Raw genomic sequence first — 20,227 nt, forward strand, 5'->3', positions numbered from 1 at the left:
GTAGAGAACCACTGGTATAGGTGGAAACACATGGGGTTTGCAGTGGGGGAAGTCAGGTCTGCATCCTGGCTCCTCCCCACACTCTGAGGATTTGAACAGCTGCCTGACCTCCCAGAATCTCAGTTTTGTTGTTTGTAAAGAGGGGATGATAACACCTACTCCTTGAGGTTTTTAAAGCATTTGACTCACTGTAGGAGTTTAGTAAATGGCAACAGTTGTGTGCTGCTTCTGATTTCATGACTCCTACTCTCAAGGAACTACCAACCAGTGAGACAAAAGATAAGTCCGCCTGAACCACCCAGAAACTCAGGATGTCACAGGTACTATAGGAGTGCCTCCCACCCTCACTCCCCCCAAATCTCCATGAGAACACTCAGAGATGTGTTTCAGAGACGGGTATATTACATCCAATCTGGGCTTGCTGAAAGACCCAGAGGTATCAGTGTGAACTTACAAAAGAAAAGGCATTGACCTCAGTGTCCCAACTTCTGTCCAGCTTGCTTGAGTCCCAATCCCTATTTCCCTTTTTTCCCCAAAGTTGGAACCATCTGACTTTCCCTTGTTACTCTCCAAATTGGTAGGGTTAGGCTCAACCTCATGCAGAGAACCTGAGCAGGAGATGCCACCAGCTCTGGACCAAATCTCTGGGCTCAAGAGTCACCCTTTCCTGTGTTGTCAGGCTGACTACATCCTTCTATCCCAGGTCTGACCCTGCTTTCCAGGACCTGCATTATTCCTCATACCTGAGCCTACCCTGCTTTAATAGGCTGCTGGGTATAATAGCCATTCTAGAACATCCCTGCCTTTCTCTTGCCAGACATATTCCCAGGGAATATGTCCTATTTCTAACATGCAATGCTTTATAGGCAACTACATACATGGTTTACGGGCAGAACACTATCACCTGGGATCTGTGCCACTTCCACTGCTTTCTGCCTAAAGGACAGCTCAATCTGCCCTTCTAGTAACTATGTTACTGTAAGAGGAAGTTTCAAAATCCAAGTCCTAGTCTCTTCCAGTCTACTCAGACATGCTGACACTAACCTACTCATGCCCAGCTTCATCTAAAATACAGCTATACCTCCCTCCCTTGTTATCACTTCTACCACTTCCAGTAGAAATTCTTATTCTCTAACATTTTCTTTTCCTTTATAAAATTGCTTTCTGTCTATTTCTTTCATTTGTAAAACATTATTATCACATCAATGAAATGCTGAAGTAACTTGAAAACCAGTCTATTTCAAGAACAGCCAGAGTACCTGCTATTTGAATATACCTGGTGCAATGCAGTATCTCTACTTTTCGAGATGTCCACCGCTTCTCGTTTTACAGATTCAATTACAGAAATCATCATCATTAAAGTTCATACATAATTATTCTCTTAATTCTGCAGCAGCAATATCAACCTTCACATCAATGTACGTGTCTTAAGAGAACAGCTTTCTGTTCTCTCTCCCAGTTGCCTTTTCAAGTGTTTTCACCCGCCTCATCCTTCTTCCTTCACCACACCTCTTAACTCTGTATACACGTAATCCCTTTCTTCTTCTCTTTCTTTTCCTTCCTCATTTTCAACCTTCCTCCTCTTGTCACCTTTAGGTAAGCTTTGGATTAAAAAAATGAAACTGCCAGAAATGGGACCTGGAAAGACTGTAATTCAGACAGAATTTTCAAGTATCCACAATGAGCAATTTTTCCCCAATTGTATTCATAAACTCTCATCCTGGATAATACTTGGCAAAAAGAAAAAAGGCATGAAGAGGTGGGAATCAGTGGTTAAATATACTAGGGAAAAATGCAGCATGCCATACCGTCCTGAAGATGCACAATGTGCATTAGTATTGTTAGGTTGAAGCCCTGAAAAGTCCTGCAGCAATTTTGTTTAACCTATTGCTTCCCAAACTTATTTGAGCACAGAATCTGTTTGGGTAGAATACCACCCTGCAATAGCTCCTGAATCCTGGATTCCTTGAAACACAGTTCAGGAAATAATGCCCTAGAGAGGAAGGAAACACCCAATCAATAGTTGTTTTCTCCCCATAGTCTAATTTCTGAGTAAACATCAAATATCCCCTCATCCTAAGGTCAGGTCCAGCCCCAAAGTCCTTTGGTGATCTTCTCCAGTTGTAGATAAAGGAATTATGGCTGAACAGAAAGAAGATTCCAGGAAGAAGGGATGGCAAAGACAGCATATGTTAAAGAAGGAGGGATGACAGGGAGTGTGGCCCTGGGAACACTCCAGAAGGATATGGGGTGGATAGGGGTGTGTGTGTGTGAATAAGCCATTATAATATTGGGCTTCTCAGGACCCTCTAGATGTCTCTGCTTTGATTCCAAATAAGATATTTACAATTCTAAGAGGATTCTGCAGCAGATTCACAGCCACCTTTTCAATAAACCAGATTATTTATAAGTGAAGTAGAAGGATAACAATACGAAACTTCAACACTTGGAAAATCCCCTCCAAGCCCAGGACAATGGGCCAGGGTTTTCTGTGGCATCCCTCATGTACCTTCCATAAACAGAAGAATACAGATTTAACCAGCCAGCACTTGAATTTTAATTAAAACATAGGTATATTTAATACATGCTTGCTGACAGTTATATTTTCAATTGCAGAGAGATGGAGTTTCTACCCCAAATCATCTGTATGGAGCACACAGTAATTGGCCTTGTAATTATATGGGTATTAAATAGAACATTTCATGTTCTACTTTAGGAGTAAGTACTGCATACACCAATGCTTATAGATGAAAAACCAGGGTATCTTAAGGTTCTGAAGTTCTTACAGTAATTCTGCCTGTCAGGGCACAAGGTTATGGTATCCCAGTGGACTAGAAATAAAGGAACTTGAAATGTGGATCTGATGCTAATTAGCTTGATGACTTTGGCCCTACTACTTAATCTTTCCATAGGTCTCCTTATCTGTAGAATGAGGTGTTGGGTGGGTGGGTGGGGAGACTGGCTTATCAGTAAGATTTCTTCCTATTTTCATCCCATGCCTCTAAGAGCTAACCTGCAGGGCTTTGTGAGACAACCATAATGTTTCACATGTGAAGCAATTTGAGTTATCATGGATTGTCACCTCAACCTTATAGTTTGTCTTCCAAGATTGCCAGCTGTCAGTAGCCTGAGGCAAAGGGAGAAAGTTGGGAATGAGCAACCCGCAGATGGTCTATTCTCAATCTGCTGCGTATTTTCAACTGACCCAGATATGCTGCCTATTAATCCTTACATCCTTTCCACCAGTTTGTTCTCTCCATCCTTTCTCACACTCACAGGGGTCTTTTCAATGACTATTTCAACTAAACCAAACTTATTAAATTATCAGGGGAATGGATTTTAATCACTGATTCAGGCACACACACACACTCATACACTCATGTGGCTAAGAGAGGAAAGATATTAATATATTTAATGGTGTAGATTAGAAAAGTTCATTGACTATTTCAACTAAACCAAACTTATTAAATTATCAGGGGAATGGATTTTAATCACTGATTCAGGCACACACACACACACTCATACACTCATGTGGCTAAGAGAGGAAAGAATATATTTAATGGTGTAAATTAGAAAAGTTCATTCAAGTTTTACACGAACAAATGTATTCATATTAAATATTGAGTGAGGCATAAAACTTGTTGCCTGAAATCTAAAAAAAGAATGCAAGAACTTTTTTTCATTAAGAAGGAATAACACGATAATAAATAAAAACTGACTCCCCAAAAATGGCAGCCCCTTCCTGATCTCACCACCTGCTGAACTGCTCTATTTAGGCATCACCAGGGAGGATTTGAGGAGGTGTGAATTGCTGTGAATTCCTACTCTTTAGGGGAAATGTGCATTTCTTTCCCAAGGACAAGATGTAATAATAATAACAGTATGAAGAAGAAGAAGGAGAAGGAGAAGGAGACGGAGAAGGGGAAATGATAGGACAAAACATAACTTGCCAGTACCATTTTATATTAATATTCAAACAAACCAGAATTACCTTCTGAAGCTGATACCTACACCCCATATTTCCCCCATTTTCATCATCAGCACCATAAGCCAGACTCTGGATAGTTACGGTTGGGCCCAGCTCCTTACCACTGCACAAAACGTGTCTATCACTAGATGGCCTTTGGAATGAGAAGGGCTCCTTCATTTGCTGTAGACACTCACTGGAGATGAATTGATCCTTATCATTGGGGACATTCCTTAAAAGTCCTAAAGATTGTTTGCTGATCCGTTCAATGGGAGTATTAAAGAGTTCCTACTTCAAAGTGTTGTTACAAAGATTAAAAGAGGTGATGTAGATGGAAAAGCACTTAGCTTATTTCCTGGAACAAAGTAACTCAAGATAAATACTACTACACTGTTTGTCAATATTGTTATAATTATAAAACACAGCCTGGAAGCACACACTCATTTTTCCACATCCCTTGTTGGCTCCCGCCTAACCATGTTCATTCATCAAGAGAATGGAAGCTGGAGTCTGAACACGAAAAGGGCAGACCTCCTAGAAGAAAACAGGCATCACCAACCAAGGAAGATAATCCTCCTCGCAAGAGAAGGTCTGCCTTGCCCCTAAGCTGCGCATGCTTTGCTTCCGTATTATTCTGATCCTGAAACCCACAGGCACCCAGAAGACAGACAAGACTTGGACAGGGTTACAACTAGACAAGTGTCCATTCCCTTCCCAGACTACATACTAGTGTTCAAAAATTATGCCTAGCAGCCTTAAATTAGTGATTGCGGGAGGAAAGGAAATTTTATGTGAATGAGACTGTCTGCTTAGTTCTTCACAGATCTTGCTGGTAGGTCAGATTTACGTAAGACACCACTTTTGATTAGTGCCAATAATCTTTTCCTTCCATCTTCATTTCCTAGGTTCAAAACCACTCATCGTTTTTGTCTCTCCTCACCTTCAGGGATAAAATTAAAACAGATGATGGATAAAATATGGTGGTAAGATGGGGTGGGGGGATTCCCCCTCCCAGTACTGGATCACTTCATTTGTGCTCTCTGCTCTCACTGGCTACATTGAAACTGGAAGTAAAAAGACATTATATGTTTTCAACTAAATCCTCTGAAACATAAAACTCTATCCACCTACATTCCCTTTCCCAAAACCTCTCCTGCAAGGCTGCCTGGGGACTGGTGACAAAGCCAGGAAAAACTTTGAAGCAATAGTATGAATGGAGGGACAATAGTTTACAAATACTAACATTTTTCTCCAGGGGTTCCTTGCCCCCCTTTCTCCTATCCCACTCCCAGTTCAGGAAGCCAGATCTCCTGCATTCTTTACCTCACTAGAAGGTACACAACACTGTAAGAAGCAAGGAAAGAAGTCCTTTTTTGGTTGCAGTGTTTCCAAAGCCTATGCCGTTGTGGTCTGAGGACTCCATGGTTTGGCCAGCATGGTAGATGAATTGAGCAATTCCTGCTTTCACACTGATATGGGACCAAGGCAGTGGATTCTCTGCCCAATGTGCTCAAATGACCAATTCCTGAGACACGGGGGGTTTCAAAGAGAGAAAGAATTTATTGCTAGGCAAGAAGCAGGAGATCAGATGGCCTAATGGCCCCAAAATCTGTCTCCCCAAAATGCAATAATTCTGGTAGTTTTATGGTATCAAAAGATGGGCAGGTTTTAGGAGAATGAGCACAGTGGCTCTAGATGATGTAATTAGAGGTGATCTAATTGTTGAGCATGCACAGATTGACTACATGCTTAGTCACAGAACATATGTAAGAAGGTGGTGACCTTAATATGATGACAGGCATGATCTTTAGTACTATAATGAGGTATAGGTGACTTATAGGTTAAAGTCTAAGATACTGTGCATGCCAGGTGGGCCCATTTTGGTTAGATCCAGCTTCGGTTATCAAGATAACTTTGGACTTGGGGGGGTTAGTTCTGGGCTGACCCAAGAACTTTCCTTAATAAACATGAGGGGCTGTCTTTAGTGGTCATAAAACTCAAAAGTTGAAAAACTGGATAAAATGGGTATAAGTGAACATGAGTCACAAGGTTTTTTATAATTGCAAGGGCATAAGATAAAGACTATACAATCATTATTAGAGATCAAGGCAGCTGGATTATAGTTAAAAGATTTCAGGTATTTCCCTCTCTCTATTCTAATATGTCAGAAAGTAAAAAGGAGTATCTGTATAATGATTTGGTAATCTTAATCATCCCTTAAATACTAACTTCTCAGTTATACCACTACCACTACCATCACCACCATCTCAATGTAGAAAAGATTCTCCTGAGCTGGAGGGAGGAAGAATAAAAGGGAAACAATGGTGTGCCAGTTTGAATGTATTATGTCCCCCAAAACACCATTATCTTCGATGCAATCTTGTGTGGGCAGACATATTAGTGTTGATTAGATTGTAACTCTTTGAGTGTTTCCATGGAGATGTGACCCACCCAACTGTAGGTGATAACTCTGATTAGATAATTTCCACGGAGGTGTGGCCCCACCCATACAGTGTGGGCCTTGATTAGTTTAGTAGAGCAGTATACAAACTCAGACAGAAGGAGTGAGCTTGCTACAGCCAAGAGGGACACTTTGAAAATGCACAGGAGCTGAGAGAGGAGCTGCAGTTTACAGAGATATTTTGAAGATGGACTTTGAAAGCAAACTTTTGCTCCAGAGAAGCTAAGAGAGGACAGATGCCCCAAGAGCAACTGAGAGTGTCACTTTGGAGAGAAGCTGAAACTTAGAGAGGAACGTCCTGTGAGAAAACCATTTGAATCTCCAGAGCAGATATCAGCCACATGCCTTCCCAGCTAACAGAAGTTTTCTGGACACCATTGGCCATTATTCAGTGGAGGTACCCGACTGTTGATGCATTGCTTTGGACACTTTATGGCCTTAAGACTGTAACTTTGTAACCAAATAACCCCCCTTTATAAAAGCCAATCCATTTCTGGTGTTTCGTAAAAGGGCAGCATTAGCAAACTGGAACTGTGGTGGCTCCAGATAAAGTGAACTTTACCATATCTTTCAAGACCCTTGGGAAAGGAGAAAAATCCAAAGCAGGTTTGTGTGATCTGACCCCAAGGAGACCTTGCTTCATTCCAGTGATGGAATCCTGGGTACGTACCTGGTTCTAAAGACTGATGGCTGATCTTGGAGTCTAAGAAGGAAGGGCCACTAAGACCTTCCCAGAGATTCCCTAAAGGCAAGGTCTTGTGGTTGGGAACAAGGGTCATCTCAGGTGACCAGCATCAACTGATGACTAAAGACGAAATGGATCTTCCCCTGTTGGCTTGGCATGTGCACACAATTTCTACTATTGGCTACAACTCCAGGCAAAAGAGGATCAATTGAGAATAAATTTCCACTACCCAGCAATATCGGGGTTCAATAAAGAAATTAAGTTCAATTATAGAAGAATAAATAAAGTTACATTTGTCGCATACCTGAATGTGTATATTGAAACTTGGATTCTATACATTCCAGGGCCACCAGTTTGTACGTAGAATGCAAAATGAATGGCACTCCCTGGATTTAGCAACTGGTAGCCATATGTGGTCCAGCTGTTGCTTAATGGACTGGTGAGGGGAGCACAAATGCCTTCTTAGAAGACTTTTCAGCCTTGATTATGAGGCACAAGCTAAAAAAAAATTGAGGGTTGCTGTGTGGTCTAGAAGACAGTATAGGAGAAGAAAAGAGAGAGAAGTTTCTGATTAAAAGATGAAATCTCAGTAGCAGACAGCCAAGCTCCCAAATGTGTTTTCAAGATTCAACTGACTTTGCCAGTTTTAACACAAGCCCAGAGTGGTTCACGGTAAAGAGAATGATTCCCAAAGCCACTTCTATTAAGAAGACTCAGAAAAAAAAAATTAAAAAAAAAAAAAAAAAAAAAAAAAAAAAAAAAAAAAGAAAAAAAAAAAAAAGAAAAAAAAAAAAAAAAAAAAAAAAAAAAAAAAAGATGTAGTGCCCCCTTGAGGAGCCTGTGGAGAATGCAGGGGTATTCGCCTACCCCACCTCCATGGTTGCTAACATGACCACAGACATAGGGGACTGGTGGTTTGATGGGTTGAGCCCTCTACCATAAGTTTTACCCTTGGGAAGACGGTTGCTGCAAAGGAGAGGCTAGGCCTCCCTGTATTTGTGCCTAAGAGTCTCCTCCTGAATGCCTCTTTGTTGCTCAGATGTGGCCCTCTCTCTCTGGCTAAGCCAACTTGAAAGGTGAAATCACTGCCCTCCCCCCTACGTGGGATCAGACACCCAGGGAAGTGAATCTCCCTGGCAACGTGGAATATGACTCCCAGGGAGGAATGTAGACCTGGCACCGTGGGACGGAGAACATCTTCTTGACCAAAAGGGGGATGTGAAAGGAAATGAAATAAGCTTCAGTGGCAGAGAGATTCCAAAAGGAGCTGAGAGGTCACTCTGGTGGGCACTCTTATGCACACTTTAGACAACCCTTTTTAGGTTCTAAAGAATTGGGGTAGCTGGTGGTGGATACCTGAAACTATCAAACTACAACCCAGAACCCATGAATCTCGAAGACAGTTGTATAAAAATGTAGCTTATGAGGGGTGACAATGGGATTGGGAAAGCCATAAGGACCAAACACCACTTTGTCTAGTTTATGGATGGATGTGTAGAAAAGTAGGGGAAGGAAACAAACAGACAAAGGTACCCAGTGTTCTTTTTTACTTCAATTGCTCTTTATCACTCTAATTATTATTCTTGTTATTTTTGTGTGTGTGCTAATGAAGGTGTCAGGGATTGATTTAGGTGATGAATGTACAACTATGTAATGGTACTGTAAACAATCGAAAGTACAATTTGTTTTGTATGACTGCGTGGTATGTGAATATATCTCAATAAAATGATGATTTAAAAAAAAAAAAAAAAAAAAAAAAAAAAAAAAAGAAGACTCAGGAAGTATGAGAAAAAGACACTGGTTGAAATGACTTTAAAACATTTCTATAAAACTTTTAGGGTTAAATGTTATATGCCCATAAAACAAGGAGGTTGAAGGCTGGTCTGCAGGTGCACACATGATTACTTCCAGTTACTTGCTAAAACACTTCCCAAGTCTCCACAGTGAAGTGTGAAGGACAACACTAGAAAAGTATGACTGAGGTCCAAGGATGGAGCACTGGGGGACAGTGCAAGGAAAGAATTGGCAGAGGTGAACTGACAAAGAGAGAGGGGGAAAAAAAAAGAAGAGGATAAAAGATACCAGGAACTAGAAAGAGAAGTGAACCATTAATAGAATAGCAGAATAGCCCAGGAACCATTCACCTCCAAATCTTGTATTGGCTTCCTGGTTTTACAATCGGTGGTTTCATTTGAAGGAGGTCCTTTTTCCATGCAAGACTGAACCAAGACAAGAATGTGCAGAGGATGAAGATTTTGCAGATTTTGCAGAGTCTGATGTCACTTTTTGTCTTCTTTTATATCCTTGCAGCCACTCCTACTCTCAACTATCAACACTTCAAGTTTTCTAGCCACCACTACACTATGGGAGAAAAGTGGTCCGATATATTAAAACTGAAGATGTTATTACTAAGTCATCAGAGACTTATTATATAACCCCTTCATTGCTTCTGCAAGGGGGAAATGCTTTGAACACATACATACACATACATACATGCACAACCTCATGATAGAATTTTAGGCACCACAATGTATGAGTGAGAGAAAGACATTTTCTATAACTCATTTATTCATTCAGCATTTACTGAGCATCTGCCATATTGCAGGTACTATTCTGGTGTAGCAATGATTCAATGATTTTAGGACATGTTCTAAAATGGGAGGCCTTACAAGTCATCACATATGAACATGTTAATTATTCCCCCTAATTATAAATGAATGAGCCTACCTTTGGGGCATCCTAATTTCAGGATATGATGTTCATATCTTGAGGAAATTTTGTCCTAGGTTTTCAACACCCAAGAGTGCTGAGTCCCAAACCCCAAAGTGCCCAGAATAACCCCACATACTGAGTGCCAACTTCTGACAATTAAATAATCTACAATAGCAGCTTGTGGTTAATTGCCATGAACAGAACTCATTTTGTTAATGTCATGTAGCCTGTCTAATTAATGATTCTATAATCCCTCATATTTACATGATGCACTCTAGTTAACATATCTTATCTCTGGAAAACATCACTCTGCTCTGGACAGTAAAGAGAAGACAAGTGGGTAGAAGACAAGATCTGTTTAGCTCAAGCCCAACTATTTGCGTCAGAGTACATGGAATTCATAATCTATAAATGCCGGCGTGTCTCTGAGTGTGGTGTCTTTCATGCTTCCCTCTTCACCAGTATCCTTCCACAACCTATAAACATGTTCAAATCTCTTCCTATTTAAGACTTTCTTAGATTCATCACCATCCTCTAATTATCACCTTTTCCATATTAGCTCATTATGCCTTCACAGCTTAGGTTCTTGAAAGATCTACATTCTCTTCTTCACCTTCTGTAGTCTCTTCAACTTACCCCACTCTGGCTTCTGTGCTTTCACTCCACAGAATCAATCTGGTCAAGTTTACCAAAGACTTCCTACTAGTCAAATCAAGGAATATTTCTCAACACCTGAGGTTTCACTCCTAGTGTGCATGAATGCATTATAATTAATGTAGCATCCTAATCTCAATATCCATGTTGGTTAGGAGAAATTCAAGGAGTGTCCTATGGACATCCCTACAAATACTCTGGGTGAGGGAAGGGTATCTCACCTCTGACCTGTTTCCTGATGCTATCACATACCCCTGTCCCCTACACTGCTGTTGCTTTGCCTTCCCCCAGGTAACTGCCAAACCCACATTGCCCCAGTGAGTGTTGATTTCCTCCAGTCCACTGAGCTCCACTACACTCATAGACCCTACCTAGGCAGCTGCCCACCTTCCCAAACTGCCTGCTACCACTTACCCCTTCCTTCTCTGACTTACAAGTAAACTTTCTATACTTCTTATGAGCAGCTCTACCATTGCAAGCAGTTGCACTCTAAAAAACACATTTTTCCATGGCACTAAAAAACCATAGTTTGGAGGTGAGGACTAGGGGTAAGGGCAGGCTCAGGAAAGTCAATCACAGACACACTGCATTTGGAACTTCTACCACTAACAATAGAGTCAATATTTATTGAGCCCTACTATGTGCCAGACACTGTTCCAGGTGCTTATTATCCCCATTTTACAATGAAGAAACTAAGGCTCAGAGAGGTAACTTGCTCAAGATCGCATTTGTTCTGGACTGCATGAAGTCATAGCTCACTCCACCATCAAAGATTTGTTTTTCCCCACAAGATTCACATTGTCTGGTCTCATTTGAAGATCCTAGATGTTTAGTCTCCTATTATGAGTGAGTTTCAGGGTCCTTCCCACAGGGTTCTTGTGTCCCATGCACATTGGTGTATGTTACTTATGGCCTGATCGGGATCTCTGAATGTTCCGGGCAATACAGATCTTCCCTAGAACCGTCAACGGCAATAAGAAGGCTGGTTGGTCCCGAGCACTCCTAAGTGTCTAACTGCCTGTGCCAGGGTGACAGATGCCCTTCTCTAATCTTGTCAAAATGTCCTTGTACTTACTTTATTTCTCTGTAACAGTTGTCCTTGTGGACCATGGGAGATTTTCTTGAACCCCTCTCTCCTGGGTTTCCGGTACACCCCTGATTCTGCTCTTCCTCCCGTTTCTGTGGAAGCCCCTTCTCAGTCAGATTTGTAGAGACCCCAAACTCAACATATCAAAACCAAACTGGATCCCCACTTGCTGCTCCTTTTCCTGTGTTTTGTACCTTAGCACCACCACCCACTCAGTCCATCAAAGAGAACCCCTTTTTTCCTCATCTACTACTGTATGTGAACAAAGTTTCTTTGCATTTAGAATTATATAATGGAAAAAAGCAGTGGAATTGATGCTGAATCTTGTTTCATTATAGCAGTAATTACCATTCATCCACAGACAAAAGAACTAATTTTGGTTACCCCATACAGCAACTGTTAAAGAAGCTGAAAAAGAGATCAGACTTCACTTAGAGATGTGAATGAAGCTGATCTGGTTAGGACTAAGGTCAATCAGAATACAGGGTAAAGTATGATATTATCTGTATTTTAAAACTTCAACTTCTGTGTAAGACCAAAGGAAAAGACGTTTATTTTGTCCAAAATTTAAATTTTCTGTAGCACACTATCCAATTTCACCTGTCTGAAACAGCCTAATTACATGGAACCTAGAATAGAGAATGAGATCCTGTCATTCTGTACAGGTTGTTGTAATACCCTGAAACATTCCAGATTATTTTTGGACAGAAAATAAAAAAGTATTTGCAAAGTTCATTGAGGGACTCCAGAAAAAATGTGCAACTATTAAACTTCCCCACCTGGGGAATTCCTGATATTCTCTTAAGCATTAGGGACTCTCAGTTTAATAATTGAGCTCTCAATCTTGAGGCTTGCCCTTATGAAACATATTTCTGTAACGGTGAAGATAAGCCCACTTATAATTATGCCTAAGAATCACCCACAGATAACCTCTTTTTTCGCTCAGATGTAGCCTCTCTAAGTCAAATTCTGCAGATAAACTCACTACCCTCCCCTCTATGTGGGAATGACACCCAGGGGTGTATGACTATCATCTCCAGGGATGAGCCTGGCCCTGGCATTGTGGGATTGATAATGCCATCTCAACAAAAAGGGGGAAGAGAAATGAAACAAAATAAAGGTTCAGTGGCAAAGAGATTTCAAATAGAGTTAAGAGGTCATTCTGGAGGTTACTCTTATGCAAGCTTCAGCCAGATATTGCAAATGGCCACAGTTTGCTAAGTCTCAACCAACAGTATTCTGGAAAACCCTAAAGAACACCCTATGTTCTCTCTAATACTCTATAAAAGTTTTACCTAATAAGTTTATTTTTCCAGAAACAAAGCCTCAGATTATTCCTATGCCAGATAAGCCATGAAACCCAGTGGAATCAGTTTCTCCAAGAACATCAGTCAGTTTCATTACTCTACCCTGTAATGTCAAAACCCCTTTTCAGCATGAAGAAGTTAGAATGATCATTGCCTACATATCCCTAAAGGTTGAGAGAATGATCAAATGAGAGGGAGGACAAGTTAGGATTTAACAGATGATTATGACTACTGACTCATTTTACGGATATTTCTTTTTAGTTTCTAATGTATTCAAATAGCCAGAAGAAAATACCTGAAATTGTTGGACTGTAATCCAGTAGCCTTGATCTTAGATAATGCTTGTATTACTATATTGCTTTTATCTTGTAAAAACCTTGTGACTGATTGATACGCCCTTTATCCAGTGTATGGGTAGATGAGTGATAAAATAGAGACATGCATGTAAAAAAGAAAAATAATTAATTTGGGGGAAAAAAGCCACATTCTACTCATTAAATTAAGCATTTCTCATATATCTTATTTTTTCAATAAAGATTAATCATTTTTAAATATTGTTTTGATCAATTGTGGATTAGTGTTCATTTCAAACAACTCAATTGAGAAGAAAATTTTAATACTTTAAAATTTATTATCAGCAGCAATGTCAATATCCTGACTGTGAAATTGTATTATTGTTTTTGCAAGATGTTACCATTTGAGCAAAGTGGGTAAAGAGCAATGAGATATCTTTTATTATTTCTTATAACTACATGTAGATATACAATTATCTCAAAATAAAAAGTTTAATTAAAAAACATATGATCACAGAACAGTTGTTTTAATCAACATATGTTTTTAGTAAAGAATTAGATGACCAACTAGACTTTGAAAAAATATGTGTGTATGCTACATTAGTAGAATGTTCTGTAGGAGAAGTGAAATGGAAACAAATTTTTTTTAAAAAAGGAACAATGAACAATTTCCTAAAATTAAAAAATGCATGGCCATATTTTTTTAATGTATGATGGTGATTATCAAATTGTTATGACACTGAGGATTCATTTAAAAGTTTTAATATTTACAAAATACCAGAAATTGCATTAATTGCTTCTATTTAAACTTATGATCAAATTTTTAGATGTTACTGTAAGAACTTATAACGGGGTACATATTTTTTCAAAAATCTTTGAGGGGTTATGATAGAAAAAATAAATTTGAAGAACACTACTCCAGCCATTCCAAGTACATTCCACTTCTAAGCATGTCCAGGTTTTCTGAACCTTGGCATCAACAGTTCTTTCACTCTGGAATGCCCTCCCATTGTCTGCCAAGCTCCTGTTTATCCTTAAACTCAGCTCGAGCCTCACCCTCTCTGGGAACTCTTCCCTGATGTTTTCAGCACAATTAGGCACTCTCTATTTTATGCTCCTACTTAACCTCACTTTGCAGTATCATGTCATTGTATTATAATTATGTATTTACATGTCTGCTCCCGTCCCAATTATTCTTGTGCCTCTTAAAAGTGGACTCTTTTCATTGTTCTATCACTGATATTTCCACAAAGCAGAGTTAACAGCTTTACTTCGAATGAATGAGTAAATGATCATGAGTATGGCATTAATGTTTTGTAAAAGAGCTATTTTGCCATAATTTTAAGTATTCTGCCTTTGAATACACATATTCAGTTTAGGTGTTGTGTACTGAGGCTCAAAGACGATCACATTAGAGCTGAAAAAGGATGTCATTCATTCATTCACCTATTAAAATTTCTGCCCTGCATTAACACAACGTTAAAAGTATAAAATTATGCCAAAATGCAGAAATGGTATTGATGACAAAGCAGGACCACAAATCACCTTCGTTTTTCCACAGAGTGACATAAGCCACTGGGAGTCAAATTGGATTCAAACTTGTAGTCTAGTGTGCTTATACGCTAGGTCACTCAGCTAACCACCAAAATCTAGGAGCTTGCATGTTGACACAAACAGATTATTTTATCTTTTATCTTGAAAAGACTATTTAGAAAATCTTAAATGTATTCCTCTATCATGTTAATCCAGCTGTCTGTGATATTCTACAACTGATTTAGGGCAATGATTCCTTTCTTCAATCACAGCTGTGATCAAATAAGAAGAAATAAATAAGAACACAAGCAATTTCATGTTGAGTCAGATGTGTGAGCTGTTCAGTCTAGTCTTCTACTTTAGAAAAGTACATCAAGAAACATGTTGTAGAGGAACATGGTTATTCCTCAGAAGTTTAAGAACAAAGTATGTATCACCCTAGGTTTTTTTGCAATTCATTAGGAGTCAATGAGTCATGTGATAATTTAAACACTTCCTGAAACCATTTCAATTTAAAAACTTCACTCATTTACTCACTCATCCCTTCATTCAGTGAGAATTCACAGTGTACCTGCTATGTGCAAAGTACTCTGTGCACAGATGTAACAGACCTTATTCAGATTTTACCTGTTTTTACATGCACTTGAGTGGTGTGTGAGTGTGTGTGTTTCCATGCAACTTTTTCACACATACAGATTTGTGTAACCACTACTGTAATTATTATACAGAACTGGGCCATCATTACTAAAATCTCTCTTCTGCTACCCCTTTATGTCACACCCACACTCCTCCCCCGCTACCCTCTGCCCTATCCCCAACCTCTGCAACCACTAAACTGTTCCCTTCTCTATAATTTTGTCATTTCAAGCATACTACATGAATGGAATCATGCAATATGTCTTTTGAGACCAGCTTTTTTTCACTCAATATATTGCCCCTGAGAGCCATCCAAGTTGTTGCATATATTAATATTTTGTTCTTCTCTATTTCTGAGTTGTATTCCAAAGAGTAATACACCACAGTTTGCTTAAACAGTCAGATCTTTAGACATTTGGGGCATTTCCACTTTGGGGCTATTACTGATAAAGCTGCTATGACGATTCATGTACAGGGTTGATTGGTCATAAGTTTTCATTTCTCAAGAGTCCGATTGCTGGGCCATATGATAAGTGTAGGTTAGTTTTACAAGAAATTGTCAAACGTTTTTCCAGAGAGGCTATACCATTTTTTCACTCACATCAACAATTTAAGAGTGATCCAGTTATCTCTGCAACCTTGCTAACATTTGGCATTATTAGTATTTTTTTTATTTTAGCTGTTCTCATAGGTATATAGTGATATTTCATTGTGGTTTTAATTTGCATTTCTCTGATGGGTAACGATGTTGAGCATCTTTTCATGCACTTATTTTCCATCTGTATATTCTCCTTGGTAAAATTTATGATCATGTCTTTGGCCATTTTCTAATTGGAGTGTTTTTGTTTGGTTGGTTGTTTATTGCTTAGTTTTTAGAGTTCTTTATGTATTCCAGATACAAGTCCTATGCCAGAGATGCAGTTTATAAATATTTGTTCTTGGTCTGTAGTTTCTTTATTCATCCTCTTAACAGAGTCTTTTCCTGAGCAAAAGTTTTTAATTTTGATGAAGTCCAACTTATCAGTTTTTATTTTTATCATACATACTTTTGGTGTCATATACAAGCACTCTTTGCCTAGCCCTATCCTGTTTGCTTCTAAAAGTTCTATAGTTTTACTTCTTACATTAACCTTATGATCCCGTTTGAGTTAATTTCATGTAACATGTGAGGTTCAGGTTAAAGTTATTTATTTTATTTTTTGCCAATGGATGGCCGATTGTTACAGAATCATTTATTGAAAAGATGTATTGCCTATTAAGGCCTGTAGTATATGTAAGTAAGGATGTTACCTCTTTCATTCCTCATAGTGGTAATTTATTCCCTCTCTCATGTTTTTTTTTTTTTTCAGTCAGTCTTTCTGGGGGTTTATGAATAATTTTTCCAAATAAGCAAATTTGACTTTATCTTTTCCTAATGAGCATTTGTTTTAGTTTGCTAAAGCTGAGGAAATGCAATATACCAGAAATGGATTGGCTTTTACAATAGAGATTTATTAACTTACAAGCGTACAGATCTTAGGCTGTGAAAATGTCCAAATCGAGGCATCAACAGGCGATGAGTTCTCCCTGTCATGTGACCAGGCTCAGGGCCAATAATGTCTGCTGGTCCTTCCCTCTCGGGTTTCGTTACTTTCAACTTCTGGCTGCTCCGTATGTGTGGCTTTCTTTAACTGAGCTTCTGTGTGCTCCTCTCTTCTAGCTTCTGTCTCTCTTAGCATGTCTCTGCTTCTCTGAATTTCAATTCTTATACAGGACTCCGGTAAGAAGATTAAGACCCACCTGGGGCGCACCTCAACTGAAATAACTAATCAAAAGGTCCCACTCACAGGAATGGATTAGCTTTAAGAACATGGTCTTTTCTGGCATACCTACAGCTTCAAACCATCACATTTATCTTCTATCTCATTTGATTTCTTCTCTTATTTTTATTACTTCCTACTGTGTTCATATTTTGGGTTTAATTTCTTATTCTTTCCTGGATTCTTGAAGTGGTTACTTAGATCAGAATATCTTCTTTTCTAATATACAAAGCTGTAAACTTCCTGTGTAAGGTTTTTGCTGTACACCACCTTTTGATATGCATTATTCAGATTCCAATATTTTCCTATTTCCATTGTTATTTTTCCTTGAGTCATGGGGTAATTAGATGTATACTGCTTTATTTCCAAACATTTGTGGATTTGCTAGTTATTTTTTGTTGTTCTTGTTGATTTTTAGCTTCTTTCCAGTGAGATCAGAGAGCAAAGTCTTTGTGATTTCGTTCCTCACAGGTACGCTTTTTGGTCCAGCACTCTTTAGGTGAATTTTCCATGGCACATGAAAAGAATGTAGAGTCTGCACTATTTAGGCACTTTGCTCTAATTTTGCCATTAGGTCAAGTTTATTAATCAGTTTTTCAAATCTACTGTATTTCTACTGAATTTCTCTTTGTATATTCTATTACTTTCTGATAAAATTGTTTTAAAAGCACCAACTATGATTGTGGATTTGTCTATTCTTTTATTTCTCTCAATTTCTGCTTCGTGTTACTTTTAGGACAAGTTATTAGGTACCCATAAATTTATCATTGTTATACTTTCCAATTAAATCAATTCTTTTGTCATTACATAATATTCCTATTTACCTCTAGTAATACTTTCTACATTAACGCTTACTTTATATGACATTAGAAAGCTACATTGTCTTTCCTTGGGTGAGTATTTGCACTGTATATATTTTTCCAACCTTTTCCTTTCCACCTTTCTGCATTTTTATATCTAAGATGTCTCTTAAAAGTACCAGATAGTTGGGTTTTGATTTCAGTTTGACCATTCTTGGCTTTGAATAAGTGTGTTTAGTGCACACTTATTCAATGCAGTTATTCAATGCAATTACTAATATCTTACCATTTTTTCCTATAACTAATATCTTACCATTTTTTCCTATTTATTCCATCTGTTATTTATTCCTATTTCCTCCTCCTTCATTGCCTTCTATAGATTATTTCATTTCATGCTCTATTAGCTTGTTAGTAGGAGATTATTTTATTAGTATTTTAATAATAAATTATATTATATCATTTAATAATAAACATTACAACATGCTTGACTTATTACTGTCTAAAATTATCTAAAATTAGTATTTTTTTCTAGATACAGGCAAAGAAGGGAACTTAAACTCCCTAATTTCATTTATTCCCTTCTTGTGTTTTGTGCTATTGTCATGTGTTTTAATTTTGCATATATTTTAACCCCCAAAAGACATTATTGTTATTACTTTTACTATTATTTTTACCATTTCTAGTGTTATTCATTTCTTTTTGTATTTCTGTGTTTCTATCTGGGACCATTCTCCTTCTGTCTGCATAACTTCCTTCAGTATTTCTTCCAGGGCTTGTATTAAATTCGCTCAGATTTTGTTTGTCTGAAAATTGTCTTAATTTTTTTTCTTCATTCTAAAGTATATTTTTCCTGGATGTAAAATTCTAAGATGGCAGTCATTTTCTTTTCACACTTTAAAAAGATATCAACCTGTTGTCTTCTGACTTCCACAGTTTCTGCTGAAAGTAAGCACACCAGACTTCATTTTGTTCCTTTTAATGCAATGTATCTTTTTTTCTCTGAAGATTTCCGAGGTTTTTCTCTTTGTCTTTGGCGTTCATCACTTTTGCTATAATTGACCTATGTATGATTTTCTTTCTATTTACCCTGCTTGGAGTTTGAAAAAAAATAGTGTATCTGAGTTTGACATGTTTTTTCTGCCCCCAAATCTCTCTCCTCTTCTGGAACTCCAGTTGCATGTACTTTAGAAATGTTTCATCAGGTCTCAAATTTCTCTTAGGCTCTTTTCTATGTTTTCCATTAATATTTGCCTCTGTGCACCGATTTGTATGTTTTCTACAATCTTTTAGTTTTATAATTCTTTCTTCTGCTCAAAAATCCATCTGTCATTCCATTTATTGTATTTTCAATTTTAATTGGAAAATTTCTATTTAATTCTTTATTACAAATTCTAAAGAAACTCTCCTTCTTTTTATTTATTTTTGAAGCATCCAATATTTCCACTATCCGTATAACCTATGGATCTGTGTTTATCATCTGTTCTGTTGGTTGACTGGCTGGCTTACCATCATTCGGCCCTGATTCCTGGCTTACCTGGTGATATTTTTACTTATTGCTGGACATTGTGAGTGAAAACTTGATGATGTTGTCTTCCTCCAGGGAATATTTAATTATCTCCTGATAGTGTGTTAGAATATAGGCAGATAACCTTTCTTCAATCAGAGATTAAGAGTATTTCAGGCTGGATTTTAAGTTTTGTGTAGCTAATATATTTATGTTTGCCCTTACATGTAGGGTGTCTGAGCCCCTCCTCCTTGAAGGGATCTCAACTTCAATTGTTTTTTCTCTTATACTCTTCAGACTCCTGAAATCACTCTTAAGCTTTTCAATGTCTTAGCAGTTATTTTATACTTGTTTTCTTGGTGCTGGCCTGAAAATGTGTAGTTTAAAAATTAGCAAATATCAGAAAATTGTGAGCAGAATATCTGTTGCACTCTTCTGTGGTTTCTATTTCTTTGGTTTCTCAGGCCCTCAAGACTTGGCTACCTTGGGAGAGCTGAACTCTAATTGCTGTCTCCCCAGTAGTGAGACTAATGCATTCTCCAGGCTTTTGCTCTCTGTTCTGCCTCTGTTCCCTTCACCAAGAATTTGTCAGTTTTCCTTAAAGGAAAAAAACTGTGTTAAATATAAAGTTCACTTCAATACATCTTACTTCTCTATGGAATTGGGCCCCTCAAGCCCTTTTTGCCTTGGCTGCTGTCTGACACCTTCAAATAGCTCTTCTTGGTATTTTATCCAGGTTTTATAGTTGAATAAGTCTCGTCAATGGCTCAGCTCCAATAAAGTTAGCAA

General features: G+C 38.3%; 1 protein-coding gene across 1 annotated transcript in view; it reads right to left on the bottom strand.

The window, feature by feature from the left end:
• Nucleotides 1-20,227, bottom strand: part of PAPPA2 (pappalysin 2) — a 289,990-nt gene that overhangs the window by 171,585 nt on the left and 98,178 nt on the right. The window lies entirely within an intron of this gene.

This window comes from Choloepus didactylus, chromosome 2, assembly GCF_015220235.1.
Source record: "Choloepus didactylus isolate mChoDid1 chromosome 2, mChoDid1.pri, whole genome shotgun sequence".
NCBI classification, from domain to species: Eukaryota; Metazoa; Chordata; class Mammalia; order Pilosa; family Megalonychidae; genus Choloepus; species Choloepus didactylus.